The following is a 22,851-nucleotide window of genomic DNA, read 5'->3' as shown; positions in this document are numbered from 1 at the left end:
CTATTAGAAGTCCAGAACAGTCATGACAGAATTGCTGCCAGAGCCAATGGTTGGGCAGATAAAGCTGATGTCGCAGAGCAGAGACTAGAGGAAATAGGGAAAACGAATGGAACAGTTAGACATAAATAGGGACATGCCCCATGAACCTGAACCACCAAGTGTGCGCTTCAGCTCATTCAACCCACTAGTGAAAGATTCCTTATTTGATAGCCCCTCACTGAGACAACGCTATCAGGCCTATAGTGATGCTGTTGCAGCCGGTGGCCCAACCCCCTCTGCAAGTCCCAGCCATCCTCACGGAGTAGATTCTGACTCTCCAGTATGGGGAAAAATAGTCGCTCCATCCCTGACTTCCCTATTTCAGTACCATCCAGAGACAGTAGGCTGCGTCAGCTTAGGGAATTAGCATGTGACATTGAAGTGTTTAATCCTGATACCCCAGGAAGCAACATAGAGTTGTACCTTAAAGATGTAAACTATGCACTGTCATACATCCCTGAGGCCACAATGGCAGATAAACTCCTCATTCTGAGGAAAACAACAGTGCGAACTGTCCATGATTTCATGGAGAGACAAAGCCCAGCCATTGCTGGTAATTACCATGAACTGTGTAGAGCCCTGAGAGCTGAATACACAATATATCAAAACTAGGGGTGTAACGATAAGCGTATTCGTATTGAACCGTTCGGTACGAGGCTTTCGGTTCGGTACGCGGTACGCATTATGTACCGAACGGTTCTTGGACTAATTAATTAGATTTGGAAAATAAAAAAGTTTGTAAAATATAATAATATGCATTCAACAAGGTAGCCCAATAACCAAAACGACATAACAGCCAATGCCCCTGACACCGCCGAAGTGAAAGAAAAAAAAAAACGCCAAATATGTTTTAGGCTGCTCAGTCAGGTGCTCGCTTACTCAGTAGGCTACGCGCTGAATGCTCGTGGCAAAATGGCTATTGTGTTTAACAAACCAGAAATAGAAGATCCTCCAATAACCAACAGGTCTGGTGTTTGGGTGAACTTTGGATTCTTTGTAAGCTATGATGGTGTTGGCAAGAGAGATGGATTAAAAAACAACGGTTTGTCGCATTTGCTGATGCTAGCCTACAGCAGCGGGAATAATTCATGTCATGTCAATCAACTCATTTACGCCGACAACAAGACGATAAAAAGGAGAAACAGCCACAAACTATCCCACAAACTATCCCCGCAGCATTTAGACAGACATTTCCAACTTATTCAAATGGCAAAAGACATCACCGCGGCGAGTGGTCCATTTATAGCCGCAGATATGAGACCTAACGCCCGTTTCACACATACTCCGTCTGCAGTGTGTGTGCGGTGTGTATTTTTCCCGTCCCCATGTTAACGGATGACAGCTTTCACACTGCACGCGGATGCGGTCCGTCAGTCCGTTCCCGGTGCGTTGCGTCTGCAGCAGTGCACGGATCGTTTTCGTACTGAGTCTATTTTTTGCTGCGCTGCTGCATTAAAGTGATAGAACATTGTTCGCATTAAAATAAACATGTACTGACGCGAAAATCTAGTAATTTCACCACAGATGCATATCATTTAAAATATACTCTTGTTTCAAAGTCAACACATGGCTTTTTTTCTCAAGTAAAGCAACAAAACAACGCCTTACCAGGCATTTAGGTTAAAAAAAAAGTGCCATAATGGAGAGCACTCGTACTTTCTTGGAGGTGAAAAGCAAATTGCTTTTTGACCTGGAGGATTTCTTTTAAAAGGGTGTAAAAACGAAAGAAAAGACGAGAGTCGGCTGTTTTTGAATAGACTATGGTAAGTTTCTAATTTAAAATGTTTGTGATTTAAGGCTATAACCTATGTTTAAATGTTTTGCCACTTGTGTGAGCTAAATCTAAAGTATATAAACATGAATAAATGAATTTAATAAAATGTTGTTTAAATGTAGTAGGCTATGTAACCTGACTTCTATTAAAGAGTAAACAAAGATAGGCTAATTGGAATTCTGACGAGGCATGTTCAGTAAAAACTTTTGGATTTTAAATTAAAAATAATGAATCAATGCTGTGTTTGTGGTGTGCAACAGCGGATCAGTTGGGGACTGCAAACGCAGCATAAGTGAAAGCACAACAGGGTGTGGAGCTCCTGCAACACACACGCAACGCAACATGCACCGCACACGCTAATGTAAAGGGCTAATGTCTTATTCCTGTAACTACATAGAAGATGGGTAAAGTATAGCTCCATCATTGTTCAATGTAAAAAAAAAAAAAAATCATTCTTTGTTAGTTTTCATAAAAATAATAATAAAAAAGGTAATTTATCTGCCAATTTTTTCTTTTTGCTGTATCTAAAACATACCGAACCGTACCGAACTGAACCGTGACACCAGTGTATCGTATCGAACCGAACCGTGAATTTTGTGAACCGTTACACCCCTAATCAAAACCCATCTGTCTCCAGGCTTTCTGCTTTACAGACTAAGCAAAATCGCTATGAATCACCCAGAGAGTATTATGAGTGCTTGCGTAGAGTGTATTTTGCTGGTTCTGATTCACCTGATTCACAAGCTGTTGATTATAATGAATTTACTGTTAGGCCTATAAATAATAGGATAAACAATAGGCATATAAAAAGTATAATGTTGCTATGCTTGTGTAAGGAACAGCATAATTTATTTAAAATAGACTTTTATTTTGTTTTTATTTTGTTTTTGTTTTTTGCCGTGGGTGCGGCCATTACACGCGTGAAGAGTGAAGGTAGAACGGTGAGCCTGTCGTCGGAGAGAAGAGCAGTGATGCGCGGAGGAAGAATGCGCTGGACTTCGGGTATTTTACAATGTTCAAGTTTCGTTTATGTCCATGTTAGACCTCGAGATGCATGATACTGCTTTCAGGACTCCAATCACGGTAATGAGTTGGTTATTGAACGTGACAGAACGTGTTTTCCTCTCTCTCTCTCTCTCTCTCTCTCTCTCTCTCTCTCTCTCTCTCTCTCTCTCTCTCTCTCTCTCTCTCTCTCTCTCTCTGTGTGTTTTGAGTGGTCAAAATATCACAATAATCTCATTTGTCTCTGGTTGTTATCTATTAATTATATCTATTAATTATAAAATTATATATATATATATATATATATATATATATATATATATATATATATATATATATATATATATATATATATATATATATACTTTTTTACTTTTTATTATAGTTTTTTGTGTGTGTGTGTTGTTGTTTTGGGCTCCCTATAATATTATTAACCACCAGGGACCCAGTAGTTGATCTTTTTTCCGCTGTAGTAAATATTTTATATTTTAGTGAATTTCTCTGACATCATACGTCACAGTTTTATGTCTGCACATTCGGGGCTTTGCACATACCAAATGTTTAACAGTTTCACCAGGAAAACAACAACAGTTAGAACGGATGACATTAATGTCTAGAACTTTTATGGAAATATGATAATATTTAGTAATTATAATTTCAATTTTCAAATTGTTCGTTATAAAGCAACATCTCAGGACAATGTTTTGGGGTTTCTAATCAAAATATGACTCGCTGTTACAAGAACAGGGCATTGATTTCATAAATATCCACTGTAGTGGACGCCAGGACTTAAATCAAGTGACAGGGAAAGACATTACACATCAATATTCATATGAACTATTAGATATTATTATGAAGATGTTGCCAACTATTACTCCCATTATTACACTTCTTTTTTCAATGTTTGCACCAAAAAACAATTCATATGTAAATTATATGCAGTGTATAGATGCATTGTATTGAACAGTAAAACCCATGTATGGCCATTTTACCCAAGTAAGATGGCATATCAATGCATTGCATTATATCTTTCATAATATAGTTCAGAATCATCTTTAAACAAAGTTTGTTTAAAAAAAAAAAAAAAAATACACATCCTGAAACCTAAAAATGTTTTGGTAAATTAAAAATAAATCATTGTTTTTGCCTATACATGCAATTTCGCGTCATTTTATTTTTTAAACAATTGATCCTTGGTGTCAACTACAGGGGACTTATTATAACACATGACTAAAATATAATAAAAATAATATTTATATAATTTATTTGAATATATTCGAAAAGCTTTTTTTCTGGGTCACAGGAGGTTAACAGTAATAATTATTATGAATATGTTTAAGTATGTGTATTCTGTAGTTGTTCACATGTATTTGTTGCAAGTGTAATTGTTTATTTTTTTCAAATGTTTTTATAGTTAAGTTGTGTTGTAGGCCTTCTGTGGTAATCACTGCGTTGTGACCAAGGTCATATTTTATTATTCGAAAACTGAAACTAAGACTAAAACTATTGGTCTTTTTTTTTTTTTTACTGAAATAAAATGAAAAAATCGGAATAAATAAAAACTAAAACGAAACGAAACTAAAAACTTACTGAATAACGAACTAAAATAAAATAATAATTAGCAAAAATAGTCCGAGAGCGTATGCAAGTGTATGCACACTATACTGTCCATGTCCAGAAAGGGAATAAAAACATTATCACAGTAGTCCATATGAGACATCAGTGGGTTAATTAGAGTCTCTTGAAGCAGAGAAAATACATTTGGGTCAAAAATAACAAAAACTACGACTTTATTCAGCATTGGCTTCTCTTCCGGGTTTGTTTTCAATGCGTTTGTTGCAGTGTAATGGGAAATGACACAAGGTAATGAGACAGTTTGGACTTCTTTTAACATAAGCTCACTGCTTTTAACGCGACGAGAGACGCAGATGCATTCAGCAACTATAGTAGCAGGTACTACTGTGTGTTTGAGATTTTATGATTGCATAATATTGTCAAAGAAGTTATGTGTGTTGGCTGTATTTAGATGATTTTAGCTATGGTCACACTGCTAGCCTACATTGTACTTCGAAAAAAATTAAGATAAGCTTTTAATGGTTTAACAATATTTAATCTTTAATATGAATGAGTTTGTCTGGAATTTCTAATTTTTACTTTTATATTTTGAGTAGCATTTATTTCATTCTTTGTTTGATCTCAGATCATTGTTTGTCGTTTAGGTCATAGTTTGACTCAAGCTTTTTTTGCTTAAAGGTGAAGACCCAACTAGGGCTGTGTTGAAAAAATGGATTCAACAATTCTGAATCGATTTTACATTTACATTTAATCATTTAGCAGACGCTTTTATCCAAAGCGACTTACAAAAAAGGGGAGAGCAATAGAAGCAACGAAACAGACAAGGCCAACAACCTGTAAGAGCTGTAAGAAGTCTCAGTTAATTAGCATAGTACACAACTTTTTTTTTTTTTTTTTTTTTTTTAAATAGACATCTACAACTAAAAAACACACGTACGCAAAATGCAAAATAATTTGATAGCTATGATAACAATTTTCATATTAATTTCTAAAGATCGATCCATAAATGGTAAATGGACTGCATTTATATAGCGCTTTCAACAGACCCTATGGCCATCCAAAGCGCTTTACATATTGCCTCACATTCACCCATTCATACATTCATTCACACACCGACCGACACGTAACTCAGAGGATCGATTTAATAATATGCCTACATTTTCCCCGTGAATTTTAATTTGGCGCGTCATTGAATTCACGCATTTGCGCGAGGTGGAAGGACATTAAAACAACGAACATGGCAGCTTTGAAAACTCCAGAACTGCCGCGGACAGAGAATACTAGAGTAAGTAAACAAACTCAAGCCGAAGCTCTCGTCACTATACTGCCACGGCCGTGCTGAACAAGCGCCGCGGACAGACAGAGTTTTCCTCACTCTTCCTCTCCTCTCGTTACTGCGGTGGACAGAGAATACTAGAGTAAGGTAGACGAGTAAACTCGGGCTGCTGGATATGTCGAGAACACGACTTACGTCACAGCCGTCCTCACTGCAGTGCTCGCTTACTGGCAAGGAAGTTGTAATGGCTGCCTTGTCATCAAGAGTTTTATTTTATTTCAAGAGTTTTATGACAGCAGCACGCGCCCTCCCCACAGCGCACGTTCGCTGACTAGAGCACCTGGAAGGGGGATTCTTCTTTACGACCATCAATACTCCATTAATTTGCAGTTGAATGTCTAAGATAATAGTATCAATATGTTGCAGAACTACAGTCCTAACTTCAGGTAACAGCTGGAAAAAAAACACTTATCTAAATCTCAAAGATCGGATCAGATCAAATTGGATTGAATAATGATAATCGATTCAAGATCTTGAGAATCGGAATCGAATCGATTCTTGAAAGTTGAATCGAAACCCAGCCCTAGACCCAACTCTGTGCATGTTTTGTAAGATTCCTCTCGCCGTTAAACATAATTTGTTGGACTGTCCTGGGTTAAAACAAGAATGCTTTTTTTTAAAAGTTATTTCACTTAAGGAATTATTTAGTTAGATTATGCTTGAAAAAGGTTATTAATTAAAATGTTTATTTTTTTTATTTTAAAAAATCTTGTTTAAAGGGGGGGTGAAATGCTGTTTCATGCATACTGATCTTTTTACACTGTTAAAGACTTGGAATCCCATACTAAACATAGACAAAGTTTCAAAAGTTAAGGTGGACGTTTGATGGGAGTATTTCTTTGTCAAAAATACTACTTCCGGTTAGTCCTAAGTTACGGCAAGTTTTTTGAGATCATGCGTCCCCTTTGACGTTAATGGGGGCGGAATTTCCTTGTATGGGCCTTACGGACAATTCTACCGGAAGCGTGTGAGAGAGAGAGAGAGAGAGAGCGAAAGTAACAGCCTACGCCCATCAAAGCGGGGCTTGTAGGATGCTGGACAGGTGACAATTACACATAGCACATAACAATGTCACCAAAAAAGTGCGTTTTTGGTTGCCAGACCAAGACAGTCCTGCACAGATTCCCCAAAACCCCGCGTTAAGGCAACAGTGGATGTAATTTGCTTTTCCGGATCAGCAACTGAGTTGCGCGAATGTTTATATCTGTTCGCTGCATTTCGGTGCCGACTGTTTCATAAACAAGGCCCAGCTCGACGCCGGATTTTCCCGATCGCCTAATGCTGAAGGATGGAGCAGTCCCAACGTTAGAACCGCAGGCGGTGAGTGAGACTGCTTTTAGTCCGCTTACTGTCTACACAAACCACGCGTAAACACACAAACACACGTGCACAACTGCACTTCCCACATGTACACCTTCAAAGACAAAAATACGACGATATAATTCAAGTATAAATATGTAAATAACACAAGCCGCTAAGCATATTATATAGTTAGTGTATAACTTGTACCACACATAGAGACGTCCTGCTCTAGTCGTTTTTGCTGCTGCTCCTGTTCAACTGCAGCCTCTGGGTCTGATTCCGGATCATAGATGTATGGCTGTATCTGATTAAAAGCCATATTTTTATTTTGAATAAAGTTTTTTTCCCGCTGTTAGGGATGACGCTCGACTCAACACACAGCGCGCTGCTGCACACGTCATTATTTAGCTCCGCTCACACGACACGCCCCCACCCGCTCGGCTTTTTTCGGAAAGACTCGGAACAGCGCATCTTTCTTATATAATTATTAAAAAAATAAAGACTTTTCGGAGATATGAAGGATGCAATACTACTCTATAGGTACTCAAGATTGACATGACACTGACTGAAACTGAGTGTTTCACCCCCCCTTTAATATTTTTGCCATGAATACAGCCTTTGATGCTGATATGACATTAAAAAAAACAATCTGTATTCCATTATTTTATTTTTATTAAGATGTCTGCATAAGAGTAATCTCTAATCTGTGCAAACATTAAACTTTGCTGTAATTAAAAATCTTGATTTGGTCTCTACACTTTGTTCTGGTAACTCTGTTAAAACTATAATTCATAAAACTGAAACTAAATATATAAAAACTAAATAGAAATTTGTTTACAAAATAAAAACTAAGCTGAAACTAGCAAAACCGTTTATAAAACTAAACTGAAATTTATAGCAAAATTGAAAATGATAATTAAATATAAACTAATTTAAAAATGCAAACCTATAATAACTTTGGTTGTGACAGCGTAACTTTTGGGGACAAAACAATCCCGCACCCTGTTGAGGTCCTGTTATAAAGCACATTCAAACAGTATTACTTTAATTTAACATGAATTGTTAGTATGTTAATACCTTGAATGCGATAGCAGTGTTTGTTTTGATATTTGACGTTACGTTCAAATGTAAACGTAGTTGCGTTCTTCATGAAGTGGTGTGCGCGCGACCATGTAGAGTCAGCGTACCTCACAGCGCCATCTTTTGGTTAAAATAATCACTACATGATTGCTCCTATAACCAGCAGCTGCTTTATGTTGGCATTTTTTTCAGTGTATATGCTTATAGGTTGTTTTGAACATTTTGACATCATTCAGTGCCTCAGCCACGAACTAAGGGTGCGTTCACACTTGTCATGTTTGGTTGGATTAAAACGAACCCTGGTGCGATTGCTCGGTTAGTGCGGTTCATTTGAACATATGTGAACGCTGCCATCCGAACCCTGGTGCGCACCAAACAAGCGGACCGAGAGCGCTAAAAAGATGAGTCTCGGTCCGCTTCCAAACGAACTCTGGTGCGGTTTGATTGATATATGAACGCAACACGGACCAAAGACATGTAAACGGACCAAAAACAGGACGATGTCACAAGATGCGACGCATAGTCAGCTGTTTTGACGACGCGGAAAGATCGGTGTATCCAAAATGAGTAACGTTAACGTTAGAGGGCAAACGTAGAGCAACGAGGAAGAGCCTCATCAATATTTGGTCAGACGAGCATGTTTCGAAAATGCTAGAAGAAACGCACAAAAAGCAGACCTGGCTCTTCTCATCAAAGTTCCTGTGTTGCCCATTATTAGCAGGAACAGACGACAGAACGGCCGTCTCTTTCTGCAAAACGGAGGAAATCCTGCTGCTGTTTTGAATATTTTGAACATTTCATGAGCTCTTCATGAGTTCTCAGCGGGTAAAAATAATGCCACATGTAGGCCTACACGCATAAAATGATTGCGTTTAATCCAGCACACAGCGTTGTTTTGAATGTTTTGAACATTTCATGAGCTCTTCATGAGTTCTCTGGTAAAAAAATAATGCCATATGTACACGCATAAAATGCCTGCGCGTGTTATCCGCACACAGCGTTGTTTTGAGTGTTCGGTAAGCGAGCACCTACGTCATATAAGCCGACCAATCAGGTTGTGAGCGTCTCCCTGTGCCTTTGGTTCGGTAACTTTAGGTTCGCTGTTAAAAATGACAGTGTGAACGCTAAGCGGACCAGGACTATATGTTGTGTTTTTGTTTTTTGGTCCGGACCAAACGAACCAAACTAACCGAACTACAAGTGTGAACGCACCCTAAGTGTGCTGAAGTACACTATTCCTTACAGAAAAATGCAGCTTTTATTGTGATTTTTGCGGGCAAACATCCTTATTATGCGGCACGTTTTCTTAAAAAATGTGATGGAATATGTAGGATTTTTATGCAATTTTATATGATAAAATTGCGGGAACTTGCTAAATCTGCATTTTGATGAAAAAAAGGAAGAAAAGTGATTAACCAACACGCTGTTCTCAGTACTCCCTTAATGTAAAGAGTAATTTCTTATTACTTCCTATGATAAGCAAACACACATCACAGAAAGGGCTGGGAAAAGTTCTCATCTTGTTTTATTTCAGACCTTAATAAACACATGGGTCAAACTTACAAACATTAATGAGTCAAACAAGTTCTGTAGCTTTACAAAAGGAATATTCTACAACTTCTGTAAAAATTAATAAATAAAAGGTAAAAACATAAAATGTGTTTATGCTTCCTGTTTTAAAGATGGTAGCTATACAAAACAAACAGACATCTGTTACAATACGTTCTTCTGATGCACAAAGGGCAATCTCTTACTGTAAACTAAATGATATAATACACAACTACAAAAGTCCACTGTGAAAATGAAAACAGGCTGAATCCGAAATTTCCCCCCCCCCCCAAAAAAAAAAATCTCATTCACTATTCCCTACATTAGTCCATTAATACAGTTCACTTGAAGGCGTGAATGAAAACAAGTGTGTGAAGTCAGACAGCCGTTTTGTGTACATCGGTTGTGCACTCGTTATTGCGGTGCAATGTGGGATTGAATGAGTGCACTTGATAACGTCCACTATGGTTTCAGACACCGCTACAAGTGGCAGTCCCTTCAAATTATGCCCTATTAGATAACTGTTTTGCTTACTGGCAGGCTTTGCAGCTTTTCAATGATGTTCATGTCATTGCGTATTTACATCACTTCATAATGTTCTCATGTCAATAGGGGGAAATAGCTGCTCTTAAAAACAAGTAAAACACAACATTTGTCAATTTTCTGCTAATAACCATGTTTTCCATGTTTTATATACGTGTCAGATATATGTGATAGTGAAGGGAAGTTCGGTTGTTTTCCGCGAACTGGTTCTTTTGGACAGTTCGTTTCAATGAACCGGTTAAAAAAAAACGGATCATCGGTTCTTTTACGTCCTTACGTAATGACGTAATTTCTATCACACCGGCGGATTAAAATACATTCAAACACATTAATATAAAGTATTTGTAATCAAAACTTAGTATAGTGATAATTATTATTGTCATCGTCATCATCTTGGATATGTTTTTTCATTCATGTTTTGCAAAAGCACTCAATACAGCAACAGTCGTGCAAACACTGATGTTTTACACCAATTAAATAAACTTACATTGACATAACATAAACCTACACAAATCCTGATTTCACCTGTGCTCATATTAGCAGCATCAGTTGTCCAAGAGAAACAGTTCAGTTCAAGACGACACTATCACGCATGCTCAGTATCTCAGCTCATCGGTTCTCAGAAACGAACATGTCCGAAAGATTGAACGTGTCCGATAGAAACGGTTCTCGATTCTGTACAGGTGATCCGTAAGATCGAACGCGTCTGATAGAAACCCGTTCCTGACTCGAGAACCGCTGTATCGGTGTATGTGCTGAGCTGCGAACTGCTGTTAGTCTGATATCGAACCTACTGTTTTGATTACATTTTAAAATGTGTATCGGCTTAGAAATTAAATAAGAAAAAAGCTGTTCCTTAAAATATTGTGCATTATTGATAAAACAACCAAACTTTCCAAACTTTAAAATAATACAGTGATAAGACAGCTTTATGTGATGATGTTTCCAAACGTGAATCGTTTTATACACCTGCATTTCATTCCTCTAAACACATAACACGCATGCTCAGATCATTGTCTCATCGGTTCTCAGTATCAAACGTGTCCGAAAGAAACGGTTTTCGATTCTGTACTGCTTATCCAAGCAGTGCCGTTTCTAGGCATAGGCAAACTAGGTGGTCGCCTAGGGCGCCAACAGCTGGGGGGCGCCAGTGAGCCCCCGCCCCAACAAGATTTTTTAGTTATTTCATATATATTTTATTATTCATATTTCGTACTTTTGCTATTTCAAGGCATTATGATTAGTTGCGATTATTGGAGAGAAGTCGCCATGGTGATAGTGGCGCTGCTGTAATGAAATGAGATCATGTAGAGGGCGGCAGGGAACGTCGTCATCCGTGGCGTTGTGACGCTTGTGTCCGAGTGAAAAATGCGGATAGCTCACTTAATGTAACTGGAGTGGATTCAAACACGGAGGCGATTAACATCAAACCGATCGCACTTTATTCCCCGCTGAACTCTCATCACAAACTCCCTTTTCGTCCACAGCATTACTTAATAAAACAAAATAACTGACTGTGAGCAACAGAAAAGAGAAAATAATCCCCACACATGGGAGCTCAAGCCTCAGTGCGCACACACACAAAAGGCAGACTTCGTTTGCAGGGAGCGCGCGCAACTCTTAAAGGGGCCACACTATATTTCTACTCGTTACAGAGTGCTTTAGTTTCATCATCATGAAAAGGTCAAAGCCATCAGGGGCTCAGTAAAAAGAAAAAAGAGGAAATATAAAAAAGAAAGCGAAATATACAGGTATGTTAGTCTAATTATTGGTTACTTGTTCTCTACTAAGCTGGTCTCTCTATAACGTTGAGCAAAACATTACACTGAATATTAGTACTGGACGGACCACACGCCATGCTCATTTCAGGTGCAGAACATTATAACAGTTCATTTGAATAATTTTTTTTTTTACATCAGAGATAGCTGTTTAGTGTAAATTGATCAAGTAGGCTAATACTGTCATAACCATGGGCCTCACTAGGCCCTTTTTTTATGAACTTATGCCTCTTATGCCCCCCCTAAAAAAATATGTGAATAACCTTTAAAACATATAAAACTGGCGCGAGGCTTCGGCTACGGCTTCGTCCCGTCTTTTAGTCTTTGTGTCACTGTGTTCTTCAATCCGCAGCAGCGCCGAGTGACATGGTTTTCAAGCTATTGTTATCTAATTTTTTGGCCTTCAGAACATCTTAAAATACACATATGTAGATCATAGAAATCAAAATTTTCTCGGGGGAGACTGCCCCCGAACCCCCCTAACATTTCTGATCTCAGTGATAATAAACCTAGCTACATTACTGGATTAATGCATGTACAATATGCCCATGAAATAAGGGAGTCATATTTGCTTTATAAGTTATAGTGTAAAAAAAAAAAAGGGGGGGGGCAACATATGAATCTTGCCTAGGGTGCCCGAAAGGCTTAGAGGGAGGGACTGACTATTTCCCTCTCTTTCTGCTGCACACTAGGAAGCAATTAGAACTATTGTTTTCTGTCTGTGAGGGATGCATCGCGATGCGGACGTGGACCGCATCAATCGATTCTCAAATGTCAAAAAATAGTTTTTCTAAATGTTGATGGACCGCCAAAGGTGCAACTCTAAAGCGCAGGAAGTGCAGCGCCCGGAGCCTTGGATAAAATGACTCTATATTGCCAATCCTTTTATCACAACTTTATATCTAAGACAGTCAATTATGAAAAACAATGATTATTGTGTTTATAGTTCAGTGGGAGTCCATATGCACTCCTGTAACTTTCACCAGCAAAAAAATATAATAAAAGAAAATACAAAGAGCAGCAGGCATCTCATTACTGCGGTATTGCAGTTATTGTATACCCTAACACACACTGTCACACTCTCTCTCTCATACACACCCTCTTCACGGTGGGTTTCCATGTTTTATGGGTCTTTCCACAGAAATAATGTTTTTATACTGTACAAACTGTATATTCTCTCCTCTAATCCTACCTGATGTATTTTAATGCAGATGTAACATTTATGAGTATTTATATGCATTTCATATTGACAGTATTATTTTATATATTTATTCATTTATTTAGTGTAAGTGGTCATGTTTAGCTTTGGAGATAGACTTAATGTGTGTCATTGTTCTCTATAGGTTAAGGGATTGTGGTGTCAGATGAAGGTTGTGCTGCTCTGGCTTCAGCTCTGAGATCAAACCCCTCACACCTGAGAGATCTGCATCTGACTGGGAATAATCTAGGAGACTCAGGAGTGAAGCTGCTCTCTGATCTGATGGAGGATCCTTATTATAAACTGAAGACACTAAGGTAATGATAGTGTTAAGGAGGTTAACTAGGATTGAATTCTACGGTGGTTCTAATGTCTTTAGCCTTCCTCTTGGTGTGTCGATCAGGAAACAGGAATGGATCAAGGCAGTAAGATTCAATCAAAGGAGTTTATTGAACACTGCCGATGTTTAGACCGAGGTACATGAGTGGGAGGGTTGGTGTGTGGTTAATCAGTCACACTACAGTAAACAAATTGAAAAGTCTCTCTCTCTCTCTCTCTCTCTCTCTCTCTCTCTCTCTCTCTCTCTCTCTCTCTCTCTCTCTCTCTCTCTTTCTCTCTCTTTCTCTCTCTCTTTATTTGGCTGTGTCATGGCAGTGATTCACAGGTGCGCTAAATGTAACCTTTCCAGCAGATAGTTTTTAACAAATCACATTTTCATTTAAAGTTCAAATTACTGTTTTACTCACTAGTGTTAGGGGTTAACAGCTTATGACCCAGGACCAGTAGTGAAGAAATGAAGACAGAGTCAGGATTCCAATTAAATAAAAGAAAAATTTACTTAAGAATAGTTTGCAGTTTCAAAAGCAGAAGTCAGCTTCAAGTCTCACAAGGAGTTCGTAGGCCGCGCTCCCTCTCTCACCGTCTCGTTGCCTCGCCCTATCGTACATACAATTGTCCCAACAGTTATACCGTTTTCAAGGTCTTATCCACGTCATTACTGCAATGTGGATGGTTCTGATTGGCTCAGAGACAATGCACAGTCATGGTAAATTTCCACTCAAGTCAGTTAATCTGATGCACGTTTCCACTGACGTGTCACTTGTTGATGCTTTCACCCCAGAATTAGGCCCGTAGTGACCTTCCAGATCTGGAGCAGGCGCCAGCTTGCCCAGAACAACAAGTCCACCCATCTCTTAGGGTGCCCATTGACACCATTCTGATCTGTAACAGAGAATATTGCGCACATACACAGATACACATGTGCTTTCTTTTAGTGAGAGGGACACACAATAGTACAGGCAATATTCATCTTGAGTCTTTAGTGATTCAGTAAAAGGAAATATAAAAGAAATAAAACATAATTAAATGAAAGACAAATCCATATTTCATATCTGGAAGCCGGGCTAAGTGAGCAAACGCTGTTACTGCACTCCTGACATGTTAGGGGTGTGTGATACCTCCAAAATCCAAACATATGACCTTGTTGCCAGTGTTTAGTGACATATCACACAACTCTAGGCCAGACCCTCAGTCACTCCTCAGAGACCAAATACACACTTTAGAAAACAAGAAACAAAGCAAAATCATAACTGGAAAGAATCGTTATAATAATATAGGTAATATAGGAAGATAAATATTAATTAAGGTTTTGATTATGAAGTTAATTAGGATATGAATATATACAGGTATATTGAAGCGGCAGTGGATTTCAGAATCCCCCCCTTCACTAGAAATAAAAGGAAGGTAGCAGGTTCAGTAACACCGCGTGTGTGTGAATGTTTAGTGTTAGATCATCTGATAATGAGTCTTAAAGGGGTACTTCAGTGATGGGAAGATGAATGTACAGTATTGTTCAAAATAATAGCAGTACAATGTGACTAACCAGAATAATCAAGGTTTTTAGTATATTTTTTATTGCTACGTGGCAAACAAGTTACCAGTAGGTTCAGTAGATTCTCAGAAAACAAACGAGACCCAGCATTCATGATATGCACGCTCTTAAGGCTGTGCAATTGGGCAATTAGTTTAAAGGGGTGTGTTCAAAAAAATTGCAGTGTCTACCTTTGACTGTACAAACTCAAAACTATTTTGTACAAACATTTTTTTTCTTTCTGGGATTTAGCAATCCTGTGAATCACTAAACTAATATTTAGTTGTATGACCACAGCTTTTTAAAACTGCTTGACATCTGTGTGGCATGGAGTCAACCAACTTGTGGCACCTCTCAGCTGTTATTCCACTCCATGATTCTTTAACAACATTCCACAATTCATTCACATTTCTTGGTTTTGCTTCAGAAACAGCATTTTTGATATCACCCCACAAGTTCTACATTTCAAGGGCATGTCCTCTTCAGCATAGGGCAACATGACCTCTTCAAGTATTTTAACATATGCAAACTGATCCATGATCCCTGGTATGCGATAAATAGGCCCAACACCATAGTAGGAGAAACATGCCCATATCATGATGCTTGCACCTCCATGCTTCACTGTCTTCACTGTGTACTGTGGCTTGAATTCAGAGTTTGGGGGTCGTCTCACAAACTGCCTCTGGCCCTTGGACCCAAAAAGAACAATTTTACTCTCATCAGTCCACAAAATGTTCCTCCATTTCTCTTTAGGCCAGTTGATGTGTTCTTTGGCAAATTGTAACCTCTTCTGCACATGCCTTTTTTTTAACAGAGGGACTTTGCGGGGGATTCTTGAAAATAGATTAGCTTCACACAGACGTCTTCTAACTGTCACAGTACTTACAGGTAACTCCAGACTGTCTTTGATCATCCGGGAGGTGATCATTGGCTGAGCCTTTGCCATTCTGGTTATTCTTCTATCCATTTTGATGGTTGTCTTCCGTTTTCTTCCACGTCTCTCTGGTTTTGCTCTCCATTTTAAGGCATTGGAGATCATTTTAGCTGAACAGCCTATCATTTTTTGCACCTCTTTATAGGTTTTCCCCTCTCTAATCAACTTTTTAATCAAAGTACGCTGTTCTTCTGAACAATGTCTTGAACGACCCATTTTCCTCAGCTTTCAAATGCATGTTCAACAAGTGTTGGCTTCATCCTTAAATAGGGGCCACCTGATTCACACCTGTTTCTTCACAAAATTGATGACCTCAGTGATTGAATGCCACACTGCTATTTTTTTGAACACACCCCTTTCAACTAATTGCCCAATTGCACAGATTTAAGAGCGTGCATATCATGAATGCTGGGTCTCATTTGTTTTCTGAGAATCTACTGAACCTACTGGTAACTTGTTTGCCACGTAGCAATAAAAAAATATACAAAAAACCTTGATTATTCTGGTTAGCCACATTGTACTGCTATTATTTTGAACAATACTGTATTTGAACTGGCTCATTAATGTAGTAGAAATGTGGATTCTTTTTTTCTTTTTTTTTTTTTATTCTTTTTTTGAATTTGGTGCTTTCTATACTGAGGAAAGACAAAATGTATTTTTGTCTCATGGGGATGAAAGCAAAATCATTTGAATATACTCCAGGGTTTCTACTAATAGAAAGCCATTCTAATCTGAAGTAACCCTTTCAATTTAGCTTCAGTTTCTGTAGGTCTTTGAACTTTAAACTGAGTTTTCTGCTTTTTCCCTTTAACTGTATGTGTATATAATAATCTGACATTTGTGTTGTTTGTTATGAACTGATAATCAATGATTATTTCTAGTTGTTCTGTATCAGCTGTCCGTTGTGTGAAAGTGACATTTCATGACTTTTTGATGTTGTAAAGTGACTTTGAGCATCAGATAGAAGCTATATTATCATGTTTGAGAATGAATTAATAAAGCTTATCTAGTTAGTGCATCGTGAAAGTGAGTGCTTAGTGAGACGTGATGTCTCGTACCACATATGTGACTACTGTGTGTGTTTTATTTTAGGTATTAGATGGCAGTCTGATGTTCTGCTGATGATCTGATGGTGAATAAGGATCCACTACAGAGACTCACAGTCAACAGAATCAACAGAGACTGAAGATACAGTGACTTCACTGTTAGAAATTAAGACTTCATTTAGATTTCAACGATCCTCTGACAGACCTGATGAGGCGGCAGTGAAACACCTTTTATTTCAGCAGCAAATTACAGATTAACCATTTTAATTCTATAAACACACAGTATAGCTCAAAAGGTGTGTGTTTTGTTACAGAGAGAATATAGAGCCTGAATGTGTGTGTGTGAGACCAGCAGAGGGAGACAAAGACTAATTAAATATTCATTTACAAAAGTGGAAGCTTGAGTGTATAATCATGTTTATAATAATAGTTAGATTACATTTGTATTAATGTATTAAAGGGGTGATGTGATGCGTTTTCATGTTTTCCTTTCTCTTTAGTGTCGCCTATAAAAACCACAATGACCAAAGTGCGGTTCATCTCGCTCTATCTGTTCAGCACTAGCTCATGCTGATGACGTTTATTCTTCTATACTAACGTGTGTCGTAGCCTGAGATTCAATAGGTGTCATCATCGTACAGTCTACACACACACACCGTACCCAAGTTCATCAGATCTGTGTCGTTCAGCGTGATCTGTAATGATCTTACAGGATTGGTGAAATCACACCGTCTGTAGCAGGAATAAAAGAGAAGGCAGATCCAGACCAGATTAAACACCTCGATCTGATTCTCCCTCATAGAGCTACGTCACTCAGTGGAAATATTATTCTGAAAGTGGACGAAATCAGGAATCAGTTGATCAGATTTATTTACAACACTGTCCCAGAACAGCACAACCTAAATGTGTGTGTGAAGTGTATTTTACAGGGGACAGTTTCCTGAACCTGTGAGAGCACAAGACCGGCTGTGCACAAAGACTATTGCTATAAAATGGGGCAATTCCAACTGTGAATCTCTTCTGAATCAGAGCCTGTAAGTGTGTTTTATTATTTGTTAAAGTATTAGCATTGACTGTTCAAATGTGGAGTTTTGTGCAGTGTAACACATATTTTGTCGTTCTTACGATTGAAAGTGCAGAGATGGATTTATGTTCTCAATCATAGTATCCTCTGTTCTCCACTTATAACTAAAGATAATAATATAAAGATGACAAACACTGATGCTCTACATGTTCTGGTTCACACTGGCGGTGTTTGTCACGTTCAGCTGAACCGCGGCTTGTGTTTCTGTAAATACATACAAGTATCCGATTGATCAGCTTGATCATCTGCTTTGCTGAATCGACTCGAACTGATGTGGGAAAACTAACAACATTATAAAACATTTCTGACATCCACTTGAGGTGTTCGGCCAATCACAACACACTGGGTCAGCCAGCCAATCAGAGCACACTACTCTTTCAAAAGGAGGGGCTTTAACCCTCTAGGCGCCACGGTCAGGTTTACTCGACAGGATGCGGCATTGAATAAAATGGCCAATTTTGTGAAATAGGGTGTAAAATTTCATTCGACCTCCCCTTCACTAGATGGCAGACATGTCATGCTCCATCCCGACTCAAAAAAAATCATGCTTCTATACAAAATCTTTGAGCAAGAGCGCATTGAATCAGTGCGAACAAAAGCGGAGCAGGTGTGCGAGTGAGCCATTTTATCAGAGCAATATTGTCATTAGACAATATTAGTATTTGCATTAGATTATTATTATTATTTTCTAATGGCATCAATAAAGCTTGACCACAATGAAGTTGTGGGTCTTCTTTTCGCAGACCCTGATTCTGAAGGGGAATATCTGCCTTCAGAAGATGACAGTGATTCTGAAGGTGAAAGTATAGCCCTACACCAAGCACAATTGGTGAATCCTTTGCCCAATGTAGATGGTCCTTTGCCCAATGTCAGTGGTGGGAACAATGTTTCCCAGGGTCGGAGTGTTGTGGGGAACGAGGCAGGAGATTTTTACCGTGCCAGCCATGAAGCTTTATCTTCTGACCATGTGCCTCTCCGCAATTGTGGTGACAGTATTGTGGTGGAGACTTTGTCTAATGCCACTGGGTATGTTAGTACTCATAGGACAGTTAGGGGGCAAAGTGGAGTCAGGGTGGGGAGTCACGATGATAATGACAGTAGTCCGAGCTGTTCACGAAGAAGATCTGGCACTGCTCGTAGAAAGAGTAGAGGCAGTGTGACACGGGGCAGAGGGGCTATTATGCATAGTCTATCACAAGCTGATGGGAATGCCGGCTTTGAGTACTTGGCCAATGAGGAGGAGTACCAAAGTTGGATCATGCCCTTTGATCAGCCAATTGGATATCTAGGCGAAAGAGAACTCTCCAATGCCAGTTCGCCCCTAGATTTTCTAGCACTCTTTCTCTCTGATGATTTCTGGAATTTACTTGTAAATGAGACAAATCGCTACGCACATCAGTTTTTAGCCTCCCATCAACTCCAGCCACACTCCAGATTTCATCAATGGTCTGATGTAACTGTCAGTGAAATGAAAGCCTTCTTTTCTCTGCATTTGAGTATGGGTCTGGTAGAGAAGTGTGAGTTGGAGGATTATTGGGCCGAATATTGGCCAACAGCAACACCTGGTTTTGGCAAGGTGATGTCCAGGAATAGATTTGCGATGATTTTGTCTTTCCTTCACTTCACCAATAATGAGGAGTGTGTTGACAGGGGTCAGCCAGGATATGACAGGCTATTCAAAATCCGCCCAATCATCAATTTGGTCATCCCCCGGTTTTCAGCAATGTATGGTCCATCTAAGCAGCTGTCATTGGATGAAATGACCATTGCGTTTAAAGGGAAATCAACCCTAAAAATGTACAACCCAAAAAAACCAGACAAATATGGCTACAAAGTATTTGTTCTGACTGAAGCCAAGTCAGGCTATGTGCTACAGTGGTCCATGTACACTGGACAAAGTAGGCCTAATGCATGTGATTTTGGTGCTACACACCTTATTGTCCGTGAGCTGATGGCCCCGTACACAGGGAAAGGGCATGAGGTGTACATGGACAGCTATTACACCTCGCCAGCCATAGCAGATGAGCTGGCAAACAATGATTCGGGTTTGTGTGGGACTGTCAGCAGTAAGACGAAGGGGATGCCTAAGGGACTCACCCGTGAACAGTTACAGTTGAGCAAGGGAGATGACCCAGTCTTCATGAGGAAGGGGAAAATGCTAGCTTGTGCGTGGCATGATACAAAGCGCTTCACAATGCTCTCTACACTGCATTCCAACAATTGTGTCAGAAAGCGCATTAGGACCAAACACACTGATAGTGGCTATAGGGAGATAAATAGGCCTGTTTGTGTTGATGACTACAATACGTTCATGGGGGGTGTCGACACAGCAGACCAGAGAATGAAGACCTACCTCTTTCCCCATAGGTCAAGGAAATGGTACAACAGAATTTTCAATGCCATTCTCAGTATAAGCATGGTGAATGCCCACATCATTTACTGCCGCTGCACTGCTGCTCCTCACAAGCCCCTGAAAGTCTTTGTGCAGGATGTCGTCATTGCTTTACTGGAAGCCTTTTCCAGGAAAGAGAGCAACAAAGGCCGAAAGTCATCCTCACTGGGAGACATGCCACAGAGACTCACTGAGCGCCACTTTATCTGCCAGGCTGATGGTTACCCAGACTGTGTTGTGTGTTCTGATCGGACCCGCCCTAAAGGCCGCCGTCAGACAAAATACATGTGCAGGCAGTGTGAGGTGAGTCTTTGTGTTGTGCCTTGCAATGAGAGGTACCACACCATGAAACACTACAAGAAATGTCACCTGGATGGATAGGGAGTCATTATCGGGGGCGGCAGTGGCTCAGTGGTTCATGTAGGTTGTCTACAAACCAGAAGGTTGGTGGTTCGATCCCCGGTTCCACCTGACCAAGTGTCGAAATGTCCTTGAGCAAGACACCTAACCCCAGCTGCTCCCGACGAGCTGGATGTCGCCTTACATGGCTGACATCGCCGTCGGTGTATGAATGGGTGAATGTGAGGCAAAAATGTAAAGCGCTTTGGATAAAAGCGCTATATAAATGCAGTCCATTTCCATTTACCATTATCTTTACAGCAAAAGCTACATCATTTTTTGTTGTTTGCTATTTATTAGCAATGATTTACACTGTTGATTTACTATCTATTTCCCTGACCATTTAGTAGTGTAAAATGTGTTCTTTTTTGTGTGTTCATGTCCTTGTGATGTGTGCATCTTTCTCAGCTAAAAAAAAAACACACCAAAAAACATCAACAAAAACCACTCAAAGAAAAAAAATACTAACATTGTCTCTCGTCTTGTCTCGTCATCTCACTCATGATCTGCGACTTGCCGTGGCGAGTAAGCTTTTGAACTAAACAGGTCTTGTCTACTTGTGTTTGTGTGTCAAATGAGTAATATATATGTGCCCCATACATGGAATCAGAGTGCCTACTGTATGTAGTAAATGGAAAATCTCTACAGCAAAAGGCCAACCACTACATGCATTTGGTTTGTTTCTACCATTTATTAGTAATGATTTACACAGTTTTTTTTTTGTTTTTTTTTACTATTTACCTGAACATTCGGTATTGTGCACTATAACACATAAAAAGTGATCAACATTTTTGGGGGAAAGAAGTGCTGCGTTTTATCATTTAAACGTGACTTTTCAAGAAACTTCTATTATCCAAGATGGCCACCACCATATGATGTGATAATATGCAAATTAAATTGGGAAAATGTAATCCCTACATAAACTTTGCATCATCCTTAATATTTCTCTAATTTACAGAAAGTCTTTATCTTTAATCACTTTAAAGATATGACCCTTTTGAAATTAGGATGTCAAAATCGAACGTTTTAGGAAAAAACCTCTGGCGCCTAAAGAGTTAAAGAAATCAAGAAAGACAGGCCATAGAGAAGCTACAATAATGTACAGTCTGTGAAAAATTATGTGTTTTTTAAACTTTAAATAATGGTAAAATATTCTATTACACTAAATACACAAAATAATGATCTTTGAAAACAGCATCATATGACCCCTTTAAATCAGCGTCATGAACTTTTTGAGTAAAATATGCAATTGTATTATTTTGCTCTGTGGATTACTGTATGATAACCAAAAAAAGTGTTTTATTAAGTAAAAAGACACCATGTTCAGTATTTCATTAAGACAAGTATTTAATGAATTAATGAAATATATGTATTGTCAAGGTATTGTGATAGAGTAGAGAGAGAAGAAAACCTGTAGAAAGAGCATCGATGTAAAATGAATACAAGAGGAATGTTACCTGCAGATGTTGTATTACAGACGAAACTGAGACGGCAGCAAAGGAGAAAAGGCTTTATATAGACAAGTTTAGAGGGGTTTCCACAGTAAATGACGTCTCAAGAATGAGGAATGCAGAAGAAGTCTATAAAAGACTGAAGTGCAGAATGAACAGCAGAGGCTGATTCTGTGGGACGGCCTCTCTGGTGTTAGATGCCTTGATGCCTTTACAACGCTTGTTAACAGTTTATTTCTACATGTACTTATACCTTCTGTTTTTATTATTTGTATTATATGATGTAATTAACTTGTAATAAATAAACATAAATATATATATAACCAAGCAACACGCCTGCCAAAAAGCCTCTGATTTCTAGGTGATGATGCTAGATTTTGTATCAAGAACATTGTCTTAAATCATGCTAGCAACAAGCTAATCATGATATAAACACGTTAATCATAATAACAGCGCTATCAACATACTAGCAAAATATGTGCCCAAAGACACACCACAGC

At 38.9% G+C, this 22,851-nt stretch overlaps 1 pseudogene; it reads left to right on the top strand.

The window, feature by feature from the left end:
- LOC137084896 (NACHT, LRR and PYD domains-containing protein 3-like) overlaps positions 1-17,503 on the top strand; it is an 88,062-nt pseudogene extending 70,559 nt beyond the window's left edge.
- Positions 17,504-22,851: the final 5,348 nt, after the last annotated feature.

This window comes from Pseudorasbora parva, chromosome 8 (assembly GCF_024679245.1).
Source record: "Pseudorasbora parva isolate DD20220531a chromosome 8, ASM2467924v1, whole genome shotgun sequence".
NCBI classification, from domain to species: Eukaryota; Metazoa; Chordata; class Actinopteri; order Cypriniformes; family Gobionidae; genus Pseudorasbora; species Pseudorasbora parva.
The sequence above is the reverse complement of the archived record's forward strand: the minus strand, read 5'-3'. Positions and strand labels throughout refer to the sequence as shown.